The sequence below is a fragment of the Erpetoichthys calabaricus genome, chromosome 8 (assembly GCF_900747795.2).
Source record: "Erpetoichthys calabaricus chromosome 8, fErpCal1.3, whole genome shotgun sequence".
Taxonomy (NCBI): Eukaryota; Metazoa; Chordata; class Cladistia; order Polypteriformes; family Polypteridae; genus Erpetoichthys; species Erpetoichthys calabaricus.
The window spans coordinates 25,597,897-25,617,400 of NC_041401.2; the positions used below are offsets into that span (position 1 = coordinate 25,597,897).

General features: G+C 38.7%; 1 protein-coding gene across 2 annotated transcripts in view; it reads right to left on the minus strand.

Moving 5' to 3' along the window:
- galnt3 (UDP-N-acetyl-alpha-D-galactosamine:polypeptide N-acetylgalactosaminyltransferase 3 (GalNAc-T3)) overlaps positions 1-19,288 on the minus strand; it is a 64,690-nt gene extending 45,402 nt beyond the window's left edge. Inside the window, exon 1 of one of the 2 annotated variants that reach the window (XM_051930914.1) lies at positions 19,202-19,288. The gene's annotated coding sequence lies outside the window, so the exon portion shown is untranslated. The remainder of the gene's footprint in view (positions 1-19,201) is intronic. The other variant, XM_051930913.1, reaches the window with a different exon arrangement.
- Between the last annotated feature and the right edge of the window lie 216 nt (positions 19,289-19,504).

Sequence of the window (19,504 nt, forward strand, 5' to 3'; positions counted from 1 at the left end):
TCCCTGTTTTCTAAACTTCTCTAATCTATATAACAGTAAAGTAAAGTATGATAGCTACCATCTCCATATCTGCCATGAAAAGATGTAACAAGTACAGTATAATAATAATTAATTAGATTTATATAGCTGATCTGGTCCATGATACAATTCTAATTGCTTAAAAAAAAGTATATTTTTACCAGATGAATTTGATCCCATTCAGTTTGCAAGATAAATAGTGAAGATGATGGTGTTGAGTTGAATATATAGTAAAGCAAAAGCATGATAATTACCATCTGAATAAATGCCATGAAGAGATGTGACATCTACAGTATAATAATTAAAACAGTGCTATATAAATGTAATTCATTATTGTTTTTATTATTTTTATGTGGTATATTTTTCACTACAACCAGGACTGTGGAGTCGTCATGCAAAACCTTTGACTCCGACTCCTCAATTTATGGTACCACTGACTCTGAATCCTCTATTTGTAATTTAAGCCAATATATAGTACTGGTAAAACATTTGAGGTCACCTAGAAATATTTGTGTTTCTGATAGAAATTGTTAGCTTTTTTATGAAGATAACTTTAAATTGATTTAAAAATATAGCCGATGCATTACTAGTGTTTATAATGGCTGTTACTGCTTGAAATGGCTGTTATTTAATTTACTATTCACATATGGCTGCAAAGCCCCATTTTCAACAGCAGTTCCTTCAGCATCCTCATGGTCAACTCCCTTAGCTCATAATTAGCCATATTTTCATGTTAATTGGTTACACTGGTCAACAAGCATTTTGCTACTGGGATTCTTTCACCTTTACTTTAACAGGGTTCACTTGCTGACTCCAAATCTGAAAATCGTTTTCGTCCAGCACATCCCGTTTTATAGTTAAGATGTTCCAGGACAACTAGGGTGACTGGGCAGTAAAGGTGGATAACCATTTTGATAAATACCGGTAATTCCAGTAGGGATGCCATTGAGATAAATGATTTTGCCACACGTTACTAACATCTGTGAGTTGTTTACCTTGTCATTATTAAGTTTTATAAAAAAATGTTAATTTTTAATTAGCAGAAAAAATATTTGTTACTGATTAGGTCTTATATGACTCTAAAGCATAATGATACAACTCAGACTTGACACTGCAGTAGGTAGAGGTTTTACTATTAAACATAACATTGCATTTCAGGACATTTTGTTTGTTAGATTCACCATTACTTTGAAAATTCTGTCAAGGCGATGGACAGAAATGGCAATGCATTTAAGAAATAAGTTTGGTCTCGAGAAAAGTGAAGCCAAAATTAAGGAAGGTGTTTTTGTTGTTCCTGAAATCCGTGAACTGATGCTTGATGATGAGTTCAAAAGGAAACTGAAGCCCACTGAATCAGCACCCTCATTTGTGTGGGTTGTACAGAATTTTCTTGGCAGTCGCAGAGCAGAGAATTCTGCTGAGCTTGTGGAGAACTTGCTGAAAGTATATTAGCTTATGGGAGCCACAATGTCACTGAAGGCGTATTTTTACATTCTCATCTTGACTTTTTTCCACCAAATCTGGGCGATGCTCAGCGATGAGTATGGGGAAAGATTTCATCAAGATACAAAGGTGATGGAAAACCAATATTGGGGAAAATTCACTCCGAGCATGGTGGGATGCTACTGTTGGTTCTTTCAAAGACAGACGGATGTGCAATACGAGCGCAAAAGTGAGTGCCTCCAACATTTTTGGGCACACTGACCTCACTTTTATATTGAGGTAAATTGACATAAATATACTTTAACGTTTCTCTGGTATTGTCTTCTGGTTTGTTTTCAGAATAAACACATCAAAACAATTTTGGTGGGACAGAGTTCAAACTCCAGATATCGTGTTGATATACTACATTGATAGTGAAAACTGTCAAAACGTCAATGATACAGTACGTATATCAAAAACCTGACGTGCTAGCTTAATTCCGATTTCATACATGAAATCAGTGTAAAAAACTTAATAGAGAGCTGCTCTGAAGTAGCAAACAAAAAAATATTTTTTTGTAGACCAGTGTTAGAGAAACGCTTCTACCAACATTAGCACCACTGAAACCTGTTGTCCTGTTCATTTATGTTACAAAGTACTAGCAATCTGAAATTTCAATTCTGGTTTTAGAAATGACCAAAACAAATCAGCTTTCTCAAAAACATGTCAGTCTATTGCCTTTTTGCTGAGTGAAGATTGACCCATGTGTCAGATTGCCAAGAAACTGAAACGTTTATACAAAGGTGTCTAATCTTGTTACTGTCTTCAGAGAAGAGGGTGAATTGGATCTAACCAGAATAGAAAAAGAGAGGAAATGTCCAGATGGGCAACTGTATAAGATGATAGGAACATCTGAGTCTGTACCTTGAGAAACAAATACCTTATAGGTCCTCAGTTGTCTTCTCATTAAACACACACCAAATACCAGTGTCATCTGCAGCACAGAAAAGACAAATCTTGAATGCTGAGCGTAATATGCTTTTCCAGTCATCTTGTGTCCAATGTGTGTGTTTTTTGCCCATTTTACCCTTTTCTTTTTATTTTCCAGTTTCTTTTCTTTAAAACTTCATCTAAGGCCAGGATCTCAAAATTGTACTTTCACTGTTTATGATGACACTGGTATCTGGCGAGTATTTAAAGAAGATGTCAACTGAGGACCAGTATGGTGTTTGTTTCACTAACTGCAGATTCTGATGTTCTCAGTTCTCTTATGCAGTTGTCCATCTCGGCCTTCCACCTCTTTTTCTATACTGGTTAAATCCACTTTGCCTTCTTTTCTCAAGACAGTAACAGACATCTTGTATGAAATCTTTAGTTTCTTGGCAATCTGTCACATGGAATAACCTTCATTCTGCAAAAAATAAAAACATAGGCTGACATGTTTATTGGCCATATTTGAACCCAAGTTGATAAATGCCAGCACCTCAGAATAGAAATGAACAGAATAACAGGTTTCAGCAATGCTAATTCAATTAGAAAGGTTTCTCTAACAACCAAATTAGCATGTAAACGTGACTAATTTAGGATAAGCTAAGGGAGTTTACCATTAGGACACCGAAGGAATTGCTACTAAAGACGGGCTTTGCAGCCATATATGAATAATAAATTGAATACTAGTAATATCAAGTAGTAATAGCTTGTATACACACTAGTACTTCCTTGGCTGTATTTTTAAATCTATTTAATGGTTTCTAAACACAAAATGTATCAATTTTTATCAAAAACATGACAATTTCCGGGTGACCCTACATTTTACTATGTTGACTTAAAGCACATGACATACAAGAATTGTAACCATGAAAACTCAACTATAATATATGATACAAGATGAATGAAGAAATGAAAGATAGTAAATCACAAGTGGAAGACATAACACTATATAAGAAGATACAATTTAGTGGAAAAAAAACAGTAAAAGGGCAATGGAATGTCTCAATTCTTCCTTCATCAGGAACAATGAAGAGATTGAAGGCATGACTCCCATTGTCTTTCTGTTATAAGAAGAAACAATAGAACATTAAACCTATGAGACATACATTTCCATGCTTACTCATATAGTAGATATTTCTGTGGTGCAAATTGTTCATATTGCTGCATTTTCTGTTTGTTTCTTCTACTATACGTCCTTTAGCACATACAGTACCTGTATACAACACTTTGTTATGGATCAAAGTTTCCAAGTCATGTTTAACATTGCTGATAATGGTTGTGCTTTGCCTGCAGTCTAGTACAAGAATAAATTCATTATACATGAAAGCAAGTATTGAAAAAACAAAACCAATTCAAACAACTAAAACGAGTATTTGAAACTGGTATGTAGTGTGTGCTTGGTGTGTGTGTGTGTGTGTGTGTGTGTGTGTGTGTGTGTGTGTGTGTGTGTGTGTGTGTGTGTGCCCTGCAGTGGGCTGGTGCCCTGCCCGGAGTTTGTTTCCTGCCTTGTGCCCTGTGTTGGCTGGGATTGGTTCCAGCAGACCCTTGTGACCCTGTAGTTAGGATATAGCAGGTTGGATAATGGATGGATGGATCTAAAGGATTAAGGCTTCCAGTACTAGCTGCATCACAATTTGGGCAAAAATAAGTCAATGACAACAGTGTCTTCGTAGACCTGATGAGTCATTCCCAGGTTCACACATGTTCCTCATAGTGAATAGAATTAATTCATGAATTTGCATTTAACAACTGGTTCTAGTAACCTTTGGGGAAAACATGTAAAGGAACATAAAATAGGAACTAGTCTTAGGCTTGTTCCTGGAGACCTGTGATAAAGCACCAGAAGTGATAAGATGAACAAAGAGGTGTGACTGAAAGAGATGGTTAAGAAACAGAACAGTGGAAAAAAAAATGTAGATTAAGATCTGGTGATTTCAGAGTGTTCAGGAGGAACTATACAAACATTATCAGCAAGTTCAGTGCTCCACAGAGTTGATAAAGAAATAAAACAAAAGGAAACCCCAAGGAGGAGGACAGGCTTCTTAGAGAACAGGGAAGTTTAGACTTTCTCCTCAGAGAACTCTGTGAAGACATTAACTGGATTAATGGGACAATGCTCATCATTTTTATTTTTTACAAAAAAAAAATTAAAAATAACTTTCTTACATAAATGTTTTAGAACAAATATGAATTCATCCATCCATCCATCCATTTTCCAACCCGTTGAAGCCGAACACAGGGTCACGGGGGTCTGCTGGAGCCAATCCCAGCCAACACAGGGCACAAGGCAGGAACCAATCCCGGGCAGGGTGCCAACCCACCGCAGGACACACACAAACACACCCACACACCAAGCACACACTAGGGCCAATTTAGAATCGCCAATCCACCTAACCTGCATGTCTTTGGACTGTGGGAGGAAACCGGAGCGCCCGGAGGAAACCCACGCAGACACGGGGAGAACATGCAAACTCCACGCAGGGAGGACCCGGGAATCGAACCCAGGTCACCAGGTGTCCCAACTGTGAGGCAGCAGCGCTACCCACTGCACCACCGTGCTGCCCAATATGAATTCTCAGACATGAAATTAAGTAGTGCACATCAAGATTTATCTATAAGATCTTGACTTTTCATTATAGGTCCAAAGGTAGTAAAAGGAAGGAATGCAGCACTTTACACAGAACATCAGCATTGCACAAACAGTGGCTAGAATTGTTAAAAGCAGAAAAGCAGATTTTTATGAACAAAAAAAAACAGATGTAGAGAGGTATGTGTGTGGGACCTTGCCTATCTAAAAAAATAGTCAGAATGTTGGAGTGGCAAAAAATGACTTGTATTAAAAAAGCACTGTAGGAGGCAATGAATCTTTAAGAGGATAAAAAGTCATTGATATTGACTAAAAAGGCTATTTTTCATATGACAAAAGGTGCCTCATAGACTGTAAAGTTTAGAGCCAGGGAACAGAAAGAGCAGTGTCTGTTATATGGTAAATAATAAACTGGTGCTGGGTTAAGTCATCTATAGAAAGGCATACAAAATCTGTTGTCAAAAAAATGAGTACAAGTGAAAGTATCGTAGGACATTTCAGTATTTATTATTATTTTTTTCTTTTTCTCTCCTAGCCTGTTGGGCTTGAACTACCCTTTGAAACAGTGTGAGTAAAAAGAATTTTTTTTCCTTTGTAACTTTGTTTATTGAAAATGTATTTTGTTGAAGCCCATATACACAGTATCCAGAATAATAATGCCAAAGGAGCATTTAACACAATTTGGTGTTATCTTTACAGCAAACTGTCACAGTTTATAGATGAAGTATTGCATTTTACATACAGATTGTTTTATTATGACTAGTTTGCTGAAAATTTGTATGCTGTAATGAGTTAACCAAATTGTTTAAATATTCTAAAGCCTAAATACTGTGGAAACGAATTTTCAGTATAACAAAAAGAAGCAGTGCCTTCTAAACTTTTTTCTGTGGTGACCTCCGCAAGGTCTTTCAAATTTTAGCTGGGCACTCCAGCTTGATACACCTATGTATTTACATATCTTGCTAGAAGCAGAGTAGAGAAAAAAACCCATGCTTACATCCATCCATCCATTTTCCAACCTGCTGAATCCAAACACAGGGTCACATTTATAAACAAATTTTTTTACTGAAAGAATTTTTTTTACAGTTGGAGAGTTAAATATGTGGACTGTTTTACAATTTTTTTTGAAGTTAGGTTAAATGTGTGACACAAGTTAACTCACATTTCTTAAAGCATTTGTACACTTTCTGCAGTTTAACGTTTTTATAAAGTACCATATTTTTTCCATGTTATTATTCTAATGACTTTAATGTCACAATTTTTAAATATTACCATTACAGCAACATCAGTGCTACCTCAGCCAACAGGCAGTTAACACACAGTGTACAGGTGGCCATGGCTTGACATGCAATACCTAAAACATTGGCATATTGAAAAATAAATATTAAGTTCTCCTGTACTGTATTACATTTTTGTTGTAACTTTAAAAGGTGGATGGGAATGGGGGTGTGATGAGCTTAGTTTAGTCCCATATATTATTCTTTGACCACAAGCTACTGCCATCAACAGTCAACTGGTGTCCTGTGCTGCGTAGTCTCAAGTTCGATCCTGTAAACCTAATCAGTGCTCCACAGAGATCTTTTCTTGTGTTTGCATTTAACAAGATTGAGCAGCACAAGAAATTTTTTTTTTGTTTATAAACTGTGTCCCATTTCTCATTCTCTTTAGTCTTGTCACTTTGTCCATCCAGAGAATCCTCCTTTTGTGAAAAGCAGTGTTTTATTATTATTAATTATTATTATTATTATTATTATTTTCGAGTGTTATATCTACTGTACTTGTTTGCAGGAAGTAGTTTTCAACTGTTAAGAAGTGTTCACTTTAAAAATGTACTCCTGTTAAAGTAATTTTCCCAAGCAAAAGTATTTTTTGGGAAAATGGGTTTCTGTTACTCTGGAACATTTCTATGATATTTTGTTGATTTTGTTTTATATGTTAGCTTCATCCAGTGAAGTTCCTTGCACCAGCATTTGTTAAGCCAATAAAGTATAATGAAAAGCAAATCAAGGCATTACCATCTTGAACCAGGAAATATGTGAAGTGTACATTCTTAGTGTGCATTTCAGGCTGTCGGTTCTACAATCTAAATTTAAATTGTTAAGCCTGCACAACGTATAAGGTGGGTTTCTTTGAACTTTTGCCAGGTGTAACACATGGCTCAAATTTTGATGTAAGATAGAGTGGTGTAGGTTTTTGGTACATTGTGGTGATTTCTGGAACAAATGGGACCTGTTCCATTGTGATGAGTTACATTTAAACCAGTGAGGAACCAACATATAGGGAAGGTATAAGTAGGTTAAGTCAAGAGAGGTTATACTTAGGTTATATAACTTACTGGTGATGCCTCATCTGGGGTACTATGTAATTTTGGTCTCCATATTACTACATAGACATAGCAGCACTAGAGAGAGTCCAAAGAAGCCAGGCTGATTCCAGGACTGAGAAGTATCAGCTATGAGGAAAGATTAAGGGAAACCTTTTCAGTTTAAGAGGTGACATGATTGAAGTGTTTAAAATTTTGAAGGAAATTAACACAGTGTATTAATGCTGGTACTTTAAAAGATTCTTCAACACGAACATACAGTTAGGCCCATAAATATTTGGACAGAGACAACTTTTTTCTAATTTTGGTTCTGTACATTATCACAATGAATTTTAAATGAAACAACTCCGATGCAGTTGAAGTGCAGACTTTCAGCTTTAATTCAGTGGGGTGAACAAAACGATTGCATAAAAATGTGGGGCAACTAAAGCATTTTTTTAACACAATCCCTTCATTTCAGGGGCTCAAAAGTAATTGGACAATTGACTCAAAGGCTATTTCATAGGCAGGTGTGGGCAAGTCCGTCGTTATGTCGTTATCAGTTAAGCAGATAAAAGGCCTGGAGTTGATTTGAGGGGTGGTGCTTGCATGTGGAAGATTTTGCTGTGAACAGACAACATGCAGTCAAAGGAGCTCTCCATGCAGGTGAATAAACTAGTGTTTATTGATGATGTGACACAGGACAGAAGCAGCCGAATGAATTCTGAGGTGTTCAGAGACATACTGTCTGCTCAAATCCAGCTAAATGCAGTCAAATTGATTGGACGGCGTTTCATGATACAAATGAACAGTGACCCAAAATATACAGCCAAAGCAACCCAGGAGTTTATTAAAGCAAAGAAGTGAAAAATTCTTGAATGGCCAAGTCAGTCACCTGATCTTAACCCAATTGAGCATGCATTTCACTTGTTGAAGACTAAACTTCAGACAGAAAGGCCCACAAACAAACAGCAACTGAAAGCCGCTGCAGTAAAGGCCTGGCAGAGCATTAAAAAGGAGGAAACCCAGCATCTGGTGATGGCCAGGAGTTCAAGACTTCAGGCCGTCATTGCCAGCAAAGGGTTTTCGACCAAGTATTAGAAATTAACATTTTATTTCCAGTTATTTAATTTGTCCAATTACTTTTGAGCCCCTGAAATGAAGGGATTGTGTTAAAAAAATGCTTTAGTTGCCTCACATTTTTATGCAATTGTTTTGTTCACCCCACTGAATTAAAGCTGAAAGTCTGCACTTCAACTGCATCTGAGTTGTTTCATTTAAAATTCATTGTGGAATGTACAGAACCAAAATTAGAAAAAAGTTGTCTCTGTCCAAATATTTATGGACCTAACTGTAGTTGCACAGTTGGAAAGTGGTTAAGGGCAAATCTCACACAAATGTTAGAGACTATTTCTCCATACTTTGAACTGTAAATACATGGAATAAATTAGCAAGTAGTGTACTAAAGAGTAGGACTTTAGGATCCTTCAATTTTCTAGTGATGGGTGATTCACAAACGATTCCTCTTGTTTGAATCATATGAACTAATTCATGAGCACAAACTGAATGATTCAGCAGAGCTCAACGGGAGTGCTGAAGTATAAGGGTATTCTGCATGGTGTCGGTAGCATCTTTCATTTCACTTTCACTGGGGGATGTTTATAGTGCACGTGCAAGAACCATATCCTGAGGTTCAAACTCTGTGCATTGATAATGAATATGCAGTAACATTAATTATGATAAGCAAATTAGATTACAATTTTGTAAATGTCCTCAATACTGCACCTTTTCTGTCAAATTCATTTCATCAAAATAAGAGAGCCATGGTGGCGCAATCGGTAATGCTGCTGCCGTACAGATCTAACATCCTAGTTTTCAATCTCGTACTAGGTCATTTTCTCTGTGACCTTTACACATTTTCATTATGTCTGAATGGTTTTCTTCAAACCTCACCAAATATGTGCTGTTTAGGTTAATTAGTGATTTCAAATTGGTCAGAGTGAGCTTTGATATGTGCATGAGTGGGGCTTGCCATGAACTGACTCTGTGTCAAATAGTGCATAGATAGCCTTTGGCTCCCCGGTGGCTCTGAGTTGGATTCATCCATTTACAGAATATTATAATGATTGGTGTGACTACAGTAATGTTTAAATACAACACTGTAAGGGGTAGCACTGTGGTTATTGCTATTGACTCTTAGCTGAAGAGTCGTGTATTTAAATTCTAACTTAGGCACAATATGTGTTTGTTGTTTAATGTTCTACTCATGTAACAAGATACATCCTTTAAATTGGTCTGAGTGGTGTGTACTGTAAGTGAGAGTACACTGTTAATGGACTTATGTTCCATCTAGAGTTGCTTCCTGTCTTGTGCAAATGGTTCCTGCAACAGGCTATGGGCCCTCACAACTTTAATTTTAGAAAAAGCTGATTAAGAAATTAGATTAATGTAGCTGACCCAAAATAAAACCAACAACTAATAAATATTATCAATATCTGCATCCACTGTTTTAATGTCTTATCATGGTAAATATGTTTATGCGGCAATGGCTGCGACCATGGGGTCTCCCAAGGAAAATTGGTCCTAGGTGAGGACACAAGGTGCAATTCACAGCCCTTAAGGCTGTAATCTCCTTTACACTGGAGTTGCCCAGGGGGAAAGGTGTCAGGCAGGAGTGGACTTATTATTGAAATCCTTCTTGAAGCCTTCTTGGAGACCACTTGGAGTGCTTAGAAGGGTATCTTGGAAAGATTCCCATTTAGGGAATAATGCTGGGCAGCTTCAGTGCCCACATGGATAGCAATGGAAACAAATGGAGAGGCATGATTAGGAGGAATGGCTTACCTGATCTAAAGCCAAGTGGGGTTTCGTTATGTGACTTTTGAGGCAGTCAAGGCTTGTCCATAACAAACACCATGTTCAAATATAAGGTGGTTAATAAGGATACTTGGCACAAGTGCACCTTAGGCCTATGATTTACGATCAATTTTATTATTGTACTGTCAGATTTGTGGCTATAATGTCTTGACATTAGGGTGAAGAGAGGGGGGCAGAGCTGTCAACTGATCACCACCAGGTACTGAGTTGGGTCAGATCGTAGGAAAGGCATATGGACAGACCTGGAAAGCCTAAGTGAGTAGTGAGGGTGGACTGGGAATGTCTTGGGGAGGCCCCTGTCCAGGAGGCTTTCAACTCTCACCACTGAAAGAGCTTTTCCCGCATCTTGATGGAGGTTGGAAACATAGACTCCAAATGGGCCTTGTACAATATACCTCCATTGTGGAAATAGCTATCAAGAGCTGTGTGCAGAAAACCATAGGTGTCTATGGAGGTGGCAACCCAACAACTCAGTGATGGACACCAGAGTTGAAGGATGCCATCAGGTTGAAGAAGGAGGCCTTCCATGTATGGCTAGCACAGGAAACTCCCAAAACAGCAGATGGATACCCATAGGCCAAAATGGCCACAGTCTTGGCACTCAGGGAAGCAAAAACCCAGGTGTGGGGTGAGTTCAGAGAGACCATGGAAAGCAACTATTGATCAGGTTCAAAGAGATTCTGCCAAACCGTTAGGCGACTCAGAAGGGAAGGCAGGGCTTCACCTGGACAAAGAATGTAGTGTGGTGGTGGAAGGCACAGTTTGAGGCACTCCTGAACCTCATGGACATATCCTTTATGGAGGAGACCGAGACTCCTTGTGGGAGGTCACTGAGGTAGTTAAACAACTCTGCAGTGGCAAGGCCCCAGCGGTAAATGAGTTCCACAGAGAAACGCTAAAGGCTTTGAACATTGTTGAGCTGTCATGGCTAACACACCTTTTTCAGTGTTGAGTGGTTGTCGAGAGCAGTGCCCTTGGAATGGCAGACTGGGGTGGTGATCCTAACTTTTAAGGATGGGGACTGGAGGCATGCCCCAACTATTGGAGAATCACACTCCTCAGCCTCCATGAGAAAGCTTATGCCAGGGTACTGTAGAGAAGACCTCACCCAGTCGTGGAACCTCAGATCCTGGTGGATCAATGTGACTTCCATTCAGGTCATGGAACAGTGGACTGGCTGTTTACCCTCATCAGTATCCTGGACAGTGCATGGGGAGTATGCCCAATCGGTCTACATGTGTTTTGTGGACTGACCTTATGACCTTATTCCTTGAGAAATTCTATGGAGGATGCTGGGAAAGTACGGAGTTCTGAAGCCCTCAACAAGGACTATTCGGTCCCTGCATAATTGTAGTGAGAGCTGTGTCCATATACTCGGAAAAACATTAACGCCATTCTCAATGAATGTGTAACTCCACCAGTGCTGTGCCTTGTCTCCTATTCTGTTTGTGATTTTCATGGACAGAAAATCGAGGCAAAGCTGGGGAAGGAAGGGTGTCAGTTTGGTGGCCTCAGAATTACAATTATTAGGTTTCATTGAGCTGTAAACTCCAGCATGCATTGCGATAATTTGTAACTAAGTGTGAAGCAGCAGGGGTAAGGATCAGCACCTCCAAATCTGTGGTTGTGGTCCTCGATAGGAAAAAGGTAGACCGCCTTTTCCAAGTGGAAGGTAAGTTACTTTAAGTATCTTGAGATCTTGTTCGTGAGTGAGGTGAAAAGAGATGGTGAGATCTACAGATGGATCGGGGTGGTGAGCAAAGTTATGCAGTCTTTATATTGATCTGTGTTGGTGAAGAAGGAGCCAGAAGGAAAAGCTCTCAATTAACCAGTCAATCTATGTCCCTACCCTCACCTATGGTCATAAGCTTTGAGTAATGAATGACAGGATGAGGTTGTGGGTACAATGGGCTGAAATGAGCTCTCTCCGCAGGACATCAGGGCTCTCCCTTAGAGACAGCACAGACATGAGGATGAACCTCAGAGTAGAGCCACTGACCTTCCACATCAAGAGGAGCCCATTGAGGAGGTTCAGGCATCTGACACAGATGCCTTCTGGATGTCTCCCTGCAAAGGTTTTACAGACCCAACCAGCTGGAGGAGACCCCAGGGACAATCCAGGACCTGCTGGGAGAATTGTATCTTACAGATAGCATGGGAATGCCTTGGGATCTCACTTGTATGAGTTGGTAAGTATGGCTGGTTGCCCTGTGACTCACTTTAGAATAAGCTGTGAAAAAGTATTGCATGGTTTAATATACAAATAACAGCAACAATATTGATCACTAACTCTTCAGACTTTGCAGTGTGAAATAATAGCTTTTCCAAAGTTAAGTGGATGATCCTTCTCCAAAAGAATAGATTTTACTGTATAAATAGATATTAAAATGTCCAGAAATATAGTACCTAGTCTACTATGTGCAATCTAAATTTGTTTCAGTAGAGCTGTGCTTTTGTTGGTTTTAGTACATCCACCAAACATTCAATAGAAAAGAATCATCACAGAGTGTAGAATTAAAAAAAAAATGAAAGAGGAGAAATTCCATATATAGTGCATCTCTCACAGACTAAGCACATCTATAGGATGTAGAAAGCACCCTGAGAAATGAAGAAATTATTATTATCAAAACTTATACATAGATACTGTAGTTTTCATTAAAGTCTACATGTTACTTTTGTACACCTCATTGGTGTTGAGATTGGATTGGTAAAATTAGTTCATGGTTAATCTCTTTTTAATATTTTGCAATTAATGATGTGGAAAGGACTGGACAGATATCATTATGTACTATGAAGTGGATGTTCTTTGAGTCCAACAATGCAGCATGTTGGCCATTTTAAACATTTTCTATTGATTAAATGTTACCTGAAATACGAAATAAAACACTCAAGGTCGGTTCTTCAGTGCACAATTTAAGCAAATGGACACAATTAATAAATGGAACAGAACACTGGAGAAGTGTCCAGCTGCAGTCAGGACAGTTTTAGGCCTCGAACAGATCCGACCACTCTAGACACTATGAGGTCCATAAATTGAGGCCCCCTTCTGGAGCCATTCCCCTGTTTCGCAGGTGAACTGACGCCTTTATTACACTCCCCTCATGACGATTTCAATTCTTCTTAGTCCCTGCACTGAAATGTTCATCATTTATTAAACTTATAGAATGTCAACTTCAAGGTCTCTCAGTTCTAAATCCGAAGCAGTTGTTTTGGCGTCATATTAGAAACAAATTGAACAAAGAAATCTTAACATTTTGTATATTATAGTATATGTCTATATCTGCGTTTGCCATGTCTCATTCATGAGACTGCACTGTTTAATATGTTAGTTATACAGTATGCTGCACTCAACGGAGTAATGGCTCTGTGGCTATAGATCTGCACTGGCAATCAGAAGGTTGACCCATATAAAAATGGGAAATGCTAAGGAAGAAGAATAAATTATATGCTGCACTCAGCTACGAATAACACTACATATTCTTATAGATTCTGAATCGAATAAATAAATTTTGTGTAAACAGTCAAAATATGCAATACTACGCGCCGGACATTTAGGAGCTCTTTAGGGTACTGTCTTTGTAATCCTCTCTGTGTTATATCATTAGAACTGTATTATTACTGGTGTACAAAACTTTAATATTTTTATTAACGATGCATTAATTGGGGCAGAGTTTATCCTCCAGAGGAATGACGCACTTGCCCTCAGAATCACGAAAAGGCATAAAGTAGTCGTTTGAGTTGCCTAGCTAAGACCTTCTCTATTAGCTGAGCAGCTTTGCGTACCCATTGAGGATGGCTCACGATCTTGCAGCAAATACGAAGAGACGTTTATTACATTAGCACAACAGTTTATCCTGGTGAAGCTTTGTTTTATTTATAATAAATTTTTTTGCACACATGTTAATTTTGCCAACATTACTATAACAGTACATTTAGCACAAAAGTGTTCCCGAAAACATCGGGGTGGGGGCGTGGAAAGTGGGTGGAGTCAAAAGAGACGCAGCTGACAGGGGCGTCATCTTACGGGCCTCAGAATGTCTCAGGTCACTGAATCTGTCCGAGGCCTATAACTGTCCTGACTGCAGCTGGACTCTATTGGAACATTTCCTACAAGCAGCAACTGTACAACATATATATGGCATTACCAAAGATGATAATGCCTGTTTCCCCTGAAGATATTCTGGAGTTGATTTTTTTTTTTTTTTTTATGGAAGCTGTATTACTCCAGCCTGTCTGAGATACAGTACTGGGTTAGCTTTCTATGATTCGTTATAGTCCTTTCGCTGCACAGGAATTGTAACATTTTCGGTGAAGGGCAACTATTTTCAGGCAGCGTTTGGTGGGTGTATTTATTGAGACATCTTTGTTTTTTGATGTGTGCCAAGTGTTGTTGCACAAAGCCTCTTATATATACTTTGGTTGATATAGTGCAGCGAGGGGGTACATAGCCAGTAGGTAAGTGAACTGTGCATCATAATGCAAGGAAAACTACCAGAAGTAGGTGTACTATCAGCAGATTTGAGTGAGAGCTAAGAATCAGCAGGATCAGTGTACATAGCTGCCACAAACAAGTTTGAAAATGTATGCACGACATAACTAACATTCAGGTATGTTTGAGGACTTAGTGAACTGATTTGAAAGACAGATCATTCTAAAATTTTCATGAAAGAGTTTGTTATCAAATTTTGTTTATTGAATATTTTGTAATAGTGAGTCATACAAAAATAACAGTGACAACAGAATGTAACTACATGTGTTAGTAGATCACAATAAATACATGCTATGTGGAAATAAGTTTGGCGGATGTTCAGTTGTTGGCTTATGGCTATGGAGGATTTATTACTCATTGCAATTCAGCTTTTATAAACATAACATTTTTGAAATAAGTATCCAATGGAGAGTTAAAATCACTTAATCTCAAGGTGAAATTGTTGGTTGCTTCCAAAATGGAGAACAGGTCTTGAGCTTTGCCAGTAAATAAGAGTGTCAAAAATACTGAATCATTATAATATAAAGATAATGCAACAGTGATACTCATTTTACTGAAATACTACATATGTGTTTACTCTATGATTACAGAGTGATGATTACAGAATTCCTTTAATCCTGAATTAATTTCTAGATAAATTCCTTTTTCTGCCTTTTACAGTTAACCTCAAGCAGCAGGAGAAGTGAGCTGCTGTACCGTGTGCTGCTCCCCATATTACTAACTTGTACTGGGGATCTGTTTTGCTGTCGGGAACAGCTGTCAGACAAGCAAAAGAGGAAAATAACCTCTCTCATGTTAAATTTGAAATGGTAAACCAATCCATTATTGAGATGTTTCTCTATTTTAAAAGTGATGAGTTTAAAAATTCACCAGTGCTTTTTATTAGGAGGTTTTGAAATCTGGGCAGCACGGTGGCGCAGTGGGTAGTGCTGCTGCCTCGCAGTTGGGAGACCTGGGGACCTGGGTTCGCTTCCCGGGTCCTCCCTGCGTGAAGTTTGCATGTTCTCCCCGTGTCTGCGTGGGTTTCCTCCGGGTGCTCTGGTTTCCTCCCACAGTCCAAAGACATGCAGGTTAGGTGGATTGGCAATTCTAAATTGGCCCTAGTGTGTGTTTGGTGTGTGGGTGTGTTTGTGTGTGTCCTGCGGTGGGTTGGCACCCTGCCCGGGATTGGTTCCTGCCTTGTGCCCTGTGTTGGCTGGGATTGGCTCCAGCAGACCCCCGTGACCCTGCGTTTGGATTCAGCGGGTTGTATAATGGATGGATAGGTTTTGAAATCTTAAAACGTTGTACAGTGTGCTTGATTAAAATATCTCAACAAAACTAAACTCTCTAAAAAAAATTCCATGAAGAATAAGCCTGGTAAATTTTAATAAAATCTGTGCACATTGAGTTGTTTCATGCAGACAAACGAATATGGTAAATGTAGTTGGTGCTTTTCGCATTATATTCAAACACACTGAAAAAAAGGAACCTTCCCATACTTCCTTTTCTGATATTTGCACATTACTTTATTCTGTTAGGAGAAAAATCTTTTCTTGGCTACAGAATTGGTGGCACTTCTGAACTGTGAAGAAGCAACACAAAAAATGACCTGGGTTAAACTCATAACCTAATTAGCATGTTTGTGCATTTCCCATATTGCATTAGTGTTTTCTGTTGCATCTCAAAGGCATGCAGGTTTGGTTAATTGTTTTAAGTGTATGTAAGTGCAATCATATTTAGCCTTTTTGGCTACAGTGTTGGTGGCACTTTGGAACTGTGAGTATGGAGCACAAAAAATAACCTGGGTTAAACTCCTAACCTAATTACCATGTGTGTGCATTTCCTATAGTTAATTAGTGTTTTCTGCCACATATCAAAGACATGCAGGTTAGGTTAATTGTTAAAGTGTGTGTAAGAGTAAGAATGTTGCTGTGCTAATTGAGAGCCCTATCTGGGGCTAGTTACCATATTATTTATACCTTACACTCTTAAGAAAGGTACTAGCTTTCTGACAATGCTGTGTTAAACACATGAATTCATAAGAAGAATGGATAGTTTTCATATAGCCCTATCTTTATATGCCTAGCTTTTCCCCCATGTATTATGCTTAAATCTTTCCCTGTTAAGTAAATGTCAGATAATCTTGTGTGCAATATTTTTAGCTGGTCATTTGGAAGCAACATGTTTTGTTCTTGATTATAAAACAGATTAATGCAATCATTAATATTTAGAATTATTAAAAATAAACATATATAGTAAAAAAAGAAAGATATAGATATGGTATAATAGAAAGAGCGGATATGGAAAATGTAAATATAACAAGCTCTGTGTTTGTGTGTTTTTTTCCCAACATAAAGCATTAGTATGTCAAACAGCTAAGCCCTGAAGTACAATACTTTTAAGTTTTATTTCACAAAATCAAATGTATTTTATTTTTTAGCACACATGTCACTAAAAAGTGGGAAAGTTGTTTTTGTAAATTTATGAGCCAAGTGTTCAAATCTGAAAAGAAAATAAATAATCTCACATTACCAATATTTGGCAACTTTTATCTACAGTAGTAGTAAACAGTCCTGAGAAGCAGGATGTGTCTGCAGTGTAAACACAAATGAAAAGCTTAGAAAGGTTCAGTTCAAACAAAACACTCTATAGGGCGTTTGTCTGAGTCATTGAGTCCTTTGTTTGACTTGTACTTATACGTATCAGAATCGCGAATCATTGTGACAGGGTTTAGCAGTTTAAACTCTTAAGAACTCAACACAACATTAAGCGCAAGGCAGGAACCAACCATGGCTGAGATAAGGGCACTTTGTATGGCGCATAGCCACACACACTCGCTGGGGGGCTATTAGAGGGGCCAAGGAAACGAACATCTACGACTTTAGACAGTAATGAGAAGTCAAGCAAAATGACACCTTTTATTGGCTAACTTAAAAGATTACAATATGCAAGCTTTCGAGGCAACTCAGGTCCCTTCTTCAGGCAGTTTGTCTTTGGACTGTGAAAAGTAAACGGAACTACAAGGAATAGATCATTCTTGAAGTCGTGAACAAAACGCAAACTACATTTGAAAATGACTGGGGCCAAGTTCACAAAGCATTTATAACAGCAAGGCTAACAACTGCGCCATCATGACTTAAAATTAACTCCCAGATCCTCTTAATCCAAGACCGGTGTCAGGAAGTGCTGGAGTCCGTCCCTCATAAAGTTCAAGACAGGAACCAGTCTTGGTCTTACCCGTCATCACATTACAAGGTACATTTACGTACACGTCCACATTCTCGCATTTGTAATTATACGTTGCAAGACTTACCCAACATGCACCTCTTTGGCATATTTCGGCTGGAAAGTTTGGGGGAAAGAAAAAGGGTGGCAAACGCATGTACACATGAATAACGCTGCAGAAGTACTGAACAGAGTGGCGTTCGTCTGGGAGTGTGAAACACGCAATTAAAACATTTTTTATATTAATCAACGTTCAGTATTTATTAGCCTTATATGAAGCATTGCTCCTAATTCTATTCTCACATTATTTGTAGACATGTACAGTTGACCTTTACCGGAGCTCGCACCCCATGTAATGAAATTTGTGCAGTCAAGCATTCAGCCTGCACTGTTGCCGGGAAACCGATCGCAAAGGAACTTTTAAAAGTTCTTTCGACACAGTAGGAAACAAAATGAGTAAAGTATCAACGCTAAAACTGGTGACTTGTTAATTGAGATTAAAGAAAGACCTGGCCCGAATGCAACTGTAATTGAATTTTAACATTACGCATTAGCGCATATTGTAGGTCCTTCTGGCGCTGTAGGTCTGACTGAAACGATTCTTTGTATCCACATCACCTGGACATTTAACCTCAGACGTTGACCTTTTGCATTGAATTTAAAAAAAACGCGCATTTGAGTGACATTGTGCAACACAGGTTTTCTCAATATTGAAATTTAGTAATATTAGCACCTTGTTTTACATAATGAAAAATCATTACAAAAATTATTTTTTTACCAGAAGTAATTTATACATTAGTAACTTTTCCTTAACCAGCTAGAGTATTTGTAATCACCGTGAATAGCTGGCTAGAATTAAAAGCAAATTGCACTGGAAAATAAGTACCTCTATTTGATTAGCTCATTTTCATTTTTAATACGCTTACACCGTTTACTTGTTCTCATACTAAAGTACTTGCGCACGTTCAAACAGCAAGCCTGTGTTTGGGACTGCGCCGGCATCCTTTACAAATCAAAGCCTTAACCATCAAGTTACAGCACCGCGTGTAACGAAGTCGTGCGAGGACTTCTTTAAGCACTACCGAAGAAGTTTTTAGAATGTCGCCGCGTGTTCCCCCGATCGTCTCTGTTCTGTGCCTTGTCTTCCTCAGGGCGCAACTTCCCGGCAGCTTTGTGTTGCCATGGTGAAGCGCAAGCCCGCTGCTTCTCATTAACAAACTTTATTCCCTCCCATAGAAGATGAACCGCCGTACGTCTAGATGTTTATTTATCGATTCATTTGGCAGAGCGAACCATAATTCATTCTTACCCAAGGGAATTGAAAGCCAAGCGCCCCGTCCATGCCGTCCAAGATGTGCAATCGGTCCGTGTGGAGTGTTAACGGCGTGTAGTAGGCGTGTGTGATAATGAATAAAGAATGTGTGTGTGTGTGTGTGGAGTGGGGGGTAAAGGAGGGAGGAAGGCAGAGCAGCTGCAGTCAGGAACCATTGAAGTGAGTTACGGTGGGCTGGTAGCTTTCTGTGCAACCTCCTTACTCCTTATGCGAGGATGGGATTAGCATTTCATGAACAGTGTAAATGTCACCGCGTTCCTAACTTAAGTACATAAACAA